The sequence below is a fragment of the Cynocephalus volans genome, chromosome 11, assembly GCF_027409185.1.
Source record: "Cynocephalus volans isolate mCynVol1 chromosome 11, mCynVol1.pri, whole genome shotgun sequence".
In the NCBI taxonomy this organism is placed as follows: Eukaryota; Metazoa; Chordata; class Mammalia; order Dermoptera; family Cynocephalidae; genus Cynocephalus; species Cynocephalus volans.
In genome coordinates this window covers 20,874,593-20,880,592 of record NC_084470.1, presented here as the reverse complement: position 1 = coordinate 20,880,592, position 6,000 = coordinate 20,874,593, and the positions used below count along the sequence as shown (strand labels likewise).

Below are 6,000 nucleotides of genomic sequence, written 5' to 3'. Positions count from 1 at the left end.
TCCAAGGGAACGCGGTTAAGGTGGCGCCCGGGGACCGCCTAGGACTGGGGAGGCGCCCATCGGGTCACTCGTTGGCGGGGCCAGAGCTGAGATTTAAAGGTCGGCGCACAGAGCCTCTTAAAGAGACCCGGGTGAATTCCTATTCGGCGTCCGCCTTAAAGCCAGCTCCGCAGCGCCCCGGGCCGGTCCCCGGTAGGTGCCGGGGCTGCGGGGTCTGGCGCCGCCGGCCGCTCTATTTTTAGCCGGCGCTGTCGCAATACCAGGAATGCGCGGCGCGCGGGGCGCTCCGGGCGCGCGCGGGCTGCGCGGTCGCTTTAAGGAGGCGCCGGGCGGGGACTGTCCGGAGCGGCCGGCGGGCGGGGAGCCTCGGCGGGCGCGGCGCTGCCCCTCACCGGCGCGAGCGTGGAGCGGGCGGCCTGGGGGCCGGAGCCGAGCCGGGGCCGGAGCGCGCGGTGAGTGGCCGGGCAGCCTTGGAGGGGAGGGGGCCGGCCGCGCCGCCCCCGCGCGGCGCTTTGTTCCGGGGCGGGAGGTGTGGGCGCGCCCTGGGACTGGCTGCGTGTGGCCTTTTGCCCCCATCGCGGGCTCCCGCCTGACGGCGTGGGATCGGGGAGCCGGCCGCGACCGAGACCCCAGTGGGGAGGGCCCACTCACCGATCAAAGAGACACTTTCACGGTCATCGCCCTGGGGTTCCTTGGCTGCCCTGGCGAGGACCCGGCGGGGCGGTGGGCGGCGGGATTGGGGTGGGGGGAGCTCTTCTCCCCCTTTAAAATGTCGTTAACGCGGACAGGGACCCGCCAGGGAGGTGTCAAATTCATCTGAATAATAAAAAGCAGCCTGCTTCATAAACGACCCTTCACGGCGCCCCGGGGCTTGGGGAGCTGGGGTTCTGGTCACGACTAGGGCCTGGGCTCCTACGTTGAACTGTCGCGGCCAGGCGACCACCGTGTGTCGGGCACGGAGCCAGCTCCTGCCCCTCCGAGAGGGCGGGGGGCGCAAACCGAGTGACAACCCAGTGTGCTCAGTGCTGGGAAAGGGAAGCCCGGGGGTTACCGGAGCCTCTAGGGGCCCCGACTTTAGTGTGAGAGGTCAGGGCAGGCCTCCTAGAGGAGGTGATGCCAGGCAGCAGCACGGGCACTGGATGCCCATTTAGACTCTGGATGGAGCTGAGGTCGGTGTTGGCCTGGGGCAAAGTGGAGGCTGGAGAGGTGGACAAAGACCACTTGACTGGGATTGCCCTTCCTCCCCCAAGGGCCCCTGCTGGTATGGAACCTCCTTGGGCTAGAGTGGCGCTTGCTCCTCTCTCACTCTCCGTCCTGGATCTGACCAGAGACGTGACACGAGGCTCGGAACTGTGTGGCAGCAGGAGAAAGGAGATCCACTTTAAAAGCCCTAAAGTTTTGCTGTAATAACAGCAGCCACCAGGGCTTACAAAAGAGCAGGCACTTGACATGGATTTGCTCATCATCTGACAAGATGCTTCCAGAAACGTTTTATTATTATCCCCATTTGCAGATGGGGAAATTGGGGCTAGAAAGTCAACAACTTGCTCAAGATCATGGCTCGAGTCCATGCTTTTGACCATGTGGCTGTTCTGGCACCTGTTATGAGGGTCAGGCTGTCCCGGGCTTGAAGGCTCTGGTGCAGCCTGTATTATGCTTTTACAGTATAGCATTCTCTATAGACATTCACTAGCCGGTTGAAGTGTGAGGTAGTGAGCTGTGGGTATTAATAACTGACACGTGTCAGAGGCTTAGCAGTGAACAAAGCACTTTCACTGAGACAGTTCTTAGAGTTTCTCCTGCTTCTTTTCCCAGGGAAGAAACTTAAGCTCCTAACGTTTTGTAAATCTCCTAATTTCCTGTTAATTGCATGTCCCTGCTGATGGGCTGAAAATGTTTAGGGCCTTGGTTTTAACTGTTGGGTCTATTCACACTGCCCAGCAGCCAGTTTGCTTCTCTGTCTGTGGTTTATGTATAGTTTGTCCTTTCTCTGCCAGGGCAGAAGGATGGGGCTTTGATACTCTCGAGTTTTCAAGGTCTGCCAGCCTCTTTTGGGGGGTGGGGGGGAGCGGTGTTGAGCAAGTCCGGATCTCTGGTGGAAACTGCCCCCCCCCCAGGTGTAACCTTGACATTTCCTCTGGGAGGTGGGAGTTCAAAGCCCTCTGGTGAGGTCAGCAACTGTCTTCCAGGGTTGCCAGCTTTGCTCTTGCACGAAGCATTTTATATTTTCCACTTCTCATGTTTTCACCTACATAAGACATTTTAATGACTGGTATAACTTTTATTTTGTTATTAGCTCTAGCCACTGGTATTTCACACTTTCAGTTGATCTGAGCTGCTTATCAAGTGAAAAGTCAGTTACTTCTGGGGTTGGCTCCTGAGCTCCAGTGATCACCTGGAACCTGGAAGGACTGCTGGACTTTGATAAATTGAGCTCCTGGTCCTAACATCATTCAGAACCACATGTTGACCAGCCACTCAGATCTAGTGAGTTCTCAGGGAAATATGACCTCCATTTTATATTTTACATCTGGTCTAATTATTGTAATCTGTCCTGCCAACCAAATGCCCCCAGAGTGTGCCTCCCTGCAAGTGATTGGAAACATACATGCTCATGAGTATTGTGTAGTTTGTACAACCATACTCATGTGAACTAAGTGGGGACACGTTCTTGTGCAAAGCTGGAATGTTCTCAAGTGTACAGAGGGAGTGCATTGACTTCCAGAGGCTCTGTACCTGCCAGGCCTGGCTGTAAACCTTTGTCTGGGAATGGGAAAACATAAGGAGCTGGATAAGCTCCCTGTGACCTGGGGGATCTGGCAGGTACCCATTGTCTAAGAACTGAGCAGAGAACTCAAGCTTTGAGAGTTATTTTGTTGGTGGTCTCTGAGGCCCTGCCAACCCTCATAGTCTTGGATGCCTCTAGGCCCCATGGTACTAAATCAGTAGGGATGCTTTTGGCTGCAAGTAACAAAATACAAATAACAGTAGGTTAAGCAGAGCTCAGATCTTCCAGAGATGCTCTCAGCTTTTTTGAGTTCTGTGAACACAGGAATGGGATATTAATGCCACTTCCAGCAAGTTCTTTTTTCTTTTTTTTTGGTGGCTGGCTGGTACAGGGGAGCAAGTTCTTACACAGGAAAGATAGCCAAGAAGGCTGAGTATCTGCAGTTCAGAGTAATGGTTTTTACCTTCTTGGGTCACAGCATCTTTAACATGCTAGTGAGAAGACAGGAAAAATTGTTTGATGTACAAAGTTGGGCAAAATATTCAGGGGACTCACAGATCTCTGAAAACAAGCCCTGGATCCCAGGTTAACCCCTCTGTTCTAAAGTCATGTACTTCACTAATGTTTATTGAGGACCTACTTTGCAGCCCTATCATCCCAACCAAGCCAGCATGCACTCCAGGGCAGCCTGAGAGGGCAGAGTGGGTGTCAAGAGTGCAGATAGAGTGGGCCAGTTACCACTTTTCAGCCTGCCAGTTGACTGTGCAGCCAGCCAGCGAACCCGTTCTGGGGACTCTGACAATGAGGGTTTCAGACAGCAGAGCCAACACTGTTGAGGCTGAGGTGAATACCATGTCACACTCCTTGGCAGCCTTCTCTTGTGTGCTAGGTAGTACTCCTGCTCTGTGTGATGAGGTTGGTCCTGCCTATTCCCAAAGACTTCACCCTGGCTTTCTGTGGCCTGCCCCTCCCTCCACCTGCGGCCCTAGGGCCTTTTAGCTGGTCAGCGTGATCCAAGGCAGCTTCCCGCAGGCATCCCTCTTGTAGGAGTCATGAAGCAGCAATGTGTATTTAGCTTCTTGATGTCCCTATCATTGTCCTTTATCATTCTTGGTAGCTTCACGGTGGGGGGGGGGGGCTGCTGATAGCCAGATGACAATGCAGGTCATCACCAGTTGCTGAGATGATATTTTTAGGTCTCAGAGGGCCATACTCTGTCTCGACAGCCTGGTATCAATGGATAAAACATGATTTCCATATGGGTTGTATTGCTAGTGAGATTTTGGAGAGCACCAAGAATGGGTCTGGCTATACAGTTTGTAGTGGCAGAACGAAGGAAAGGTGGGAGCTCTGAGTTCTTGTTCTGGCCGTGTGTGACTGTCCATAGGGCCTTGGGTGGGCCCCATGCTGCATGGGCCGGGCTCCATCTGTGACTTCTCTGCCCAGCCATCAGGGTTGTCATGGGGATTAGATGAAATACACAGATGAAAATATGCTTGTGAAACCAGAAAAAGCCATAGAATGAAGAGAATTATCAGTATTCAAACCATCCTTAGATAACAGAATTGTAGACCCAGAGGGGCCCCCTGAGCATAGTTAGTCTAGATTCACACCTAGCAGAGCCCATTTCTCATAGTGATAAGGGAGATACTTTTAGGTGGGACACAGAAGCAACTTTCATTTTAATAGTTATATACCTGTTTACATGTATTATAAAATACAGGCATCACATCAAATCTGTTTCTTTTCAAATGGATATTTTGCCCAGATTAAGGCTAAAGAAAGATTTTAAGTTAAAAAGTGTGGTGCTTTTTTTTTTTTTTTTAAAGTATGGTGATTTTAGGGTAAAGATTAAGCTAGGAATAGTACAGCAGTGGATAGATACGAGTATGGCCAAAATGGGTAAGTGACCCCTTGAGTAAGGGCTGGGAAACTTTCAACAGGGCAGTCCCTCCTTTGGTGACAGCTGTTAGGGGTGGGTCTTTGGTCTCAGGGTGCTGGCTGCCCTTCAGGTCAGTCCACTCCATTTGGGGATTCTGTCCTCCTTGCAAAGTTCTTTCCTTTCTTCCCATAACCTGTCCCACTGGATCTGTACCACACGAACCTTTGACAGTCTTGCTTTTTCTCCAGCATGAGCAGCTTTACATTTTTCAACTGTTCCTCAAATGGCATGGTTCAAAGACAGCCTCTCTGTATATCCATTCGTCTGTCCTTCCTTCCTTCCTTCCATCCATCTCTCCTTCAACAAAGACTTTTGGGCTGGCCTGTACTGTACACTTTATATTTGCAATCTCTAAGCCTCACAACAATTTTGTTGATGCCGTTAGCCTTTTACAGGTGTGGAAACTGAGGCCCACAGAGGTTAAGAGGTCGCCCACAGTCATAACCTGAGAGAAGCAGAGCCAGGAAGGAGTCTGACCAAGTTCTGTTCGAGGCACATACTCCTTCTGTTACACTGTGCTGTTCCCAGAACTGGATGGCCGAAAGTGACACAGTCCCTTCTCTCCTGGTGCTACGGGACATATCCCAGGGGAATCTGACTATACATAGTCAGTGCTGCAGTGGGGCAGAGCCCTCATGAGGAGAGGGGACGGGGCTGCCCATGCATACAGACATTGTGCGGCAGCAGATGCCACAGAGGTGCAGAAATGGCTGGTTGGCAAAGAGAGGCAGAGAGATGGCAGTAATCTTTCCTGATGCTCATGAATCTTGTAGTCAAATATGAACCCCTAAATGATTTGTGCCTTTTGTTTTATTTAATCTTGAAAAACAAGAAAAATATAAAGGATGATATAACAAACACCACATACCCATTACCCACAGTGAACAGATGTGACCATTTTGTCTCACTTCATACTTTTCATGGTAGAGCAGTACTTAAGAACGGATCCCCCATCATTTGGCTTGGCTAATTTGGGTCCATCCTCAGCCCATGCTGGGCTTCGGGAGGCTTGCTCCTGAGTTCCCATTGGCTCTTGCATTTGGCTTCATGTTCCCAGCTAAGTCAATGAAGATGCCACCTGGGCCTCCATCAGGGTTGTTGGTGGAAGATCCTTTTGCTGCCTCTGACCACACTGGGGAGAAGCCACTGGAGAGTAGGACGAGTATGCATTTTTTGCTTTGACCTTTTTCAGAGAAGTTCATCCACCCTCACAAACACCTGCCTTGACCATTGTGGGTTCAGACCAGGCTACAGAGCATGATTTAGTCACAGCTGCCCAAACTGAACTGTAATTTAAATGGTAGGTTTGTATATTTGGAAAAGACAGAGA

At 51.5% G+C, this 6,000-nt stretch overlaps 1 protein-coding gene across 3 annotated transcripts in view; it reads left to right on the top strand.

Annotated features, from left to right (window-relative positions):
- Positions 1–337: 337 nt before the first annotated feature.
- Positions 338–6,000, top strand: part of MRAS (muscle RAS oncogene homolog) — a 46,779-nt gene continuing 41,116 nt past the window's right edge. For all 3 annotated transcript variants that reach the window (XM_063114846.1, XM_063114847.1, XM_063114848.1), the window contains exon 1: positions 338–452. The gene's annotated coding sequence lies outside the window, so the exon portion shown is untranslated. The remainder of the gene's footprint in view (positions 453–6,000) is intronic.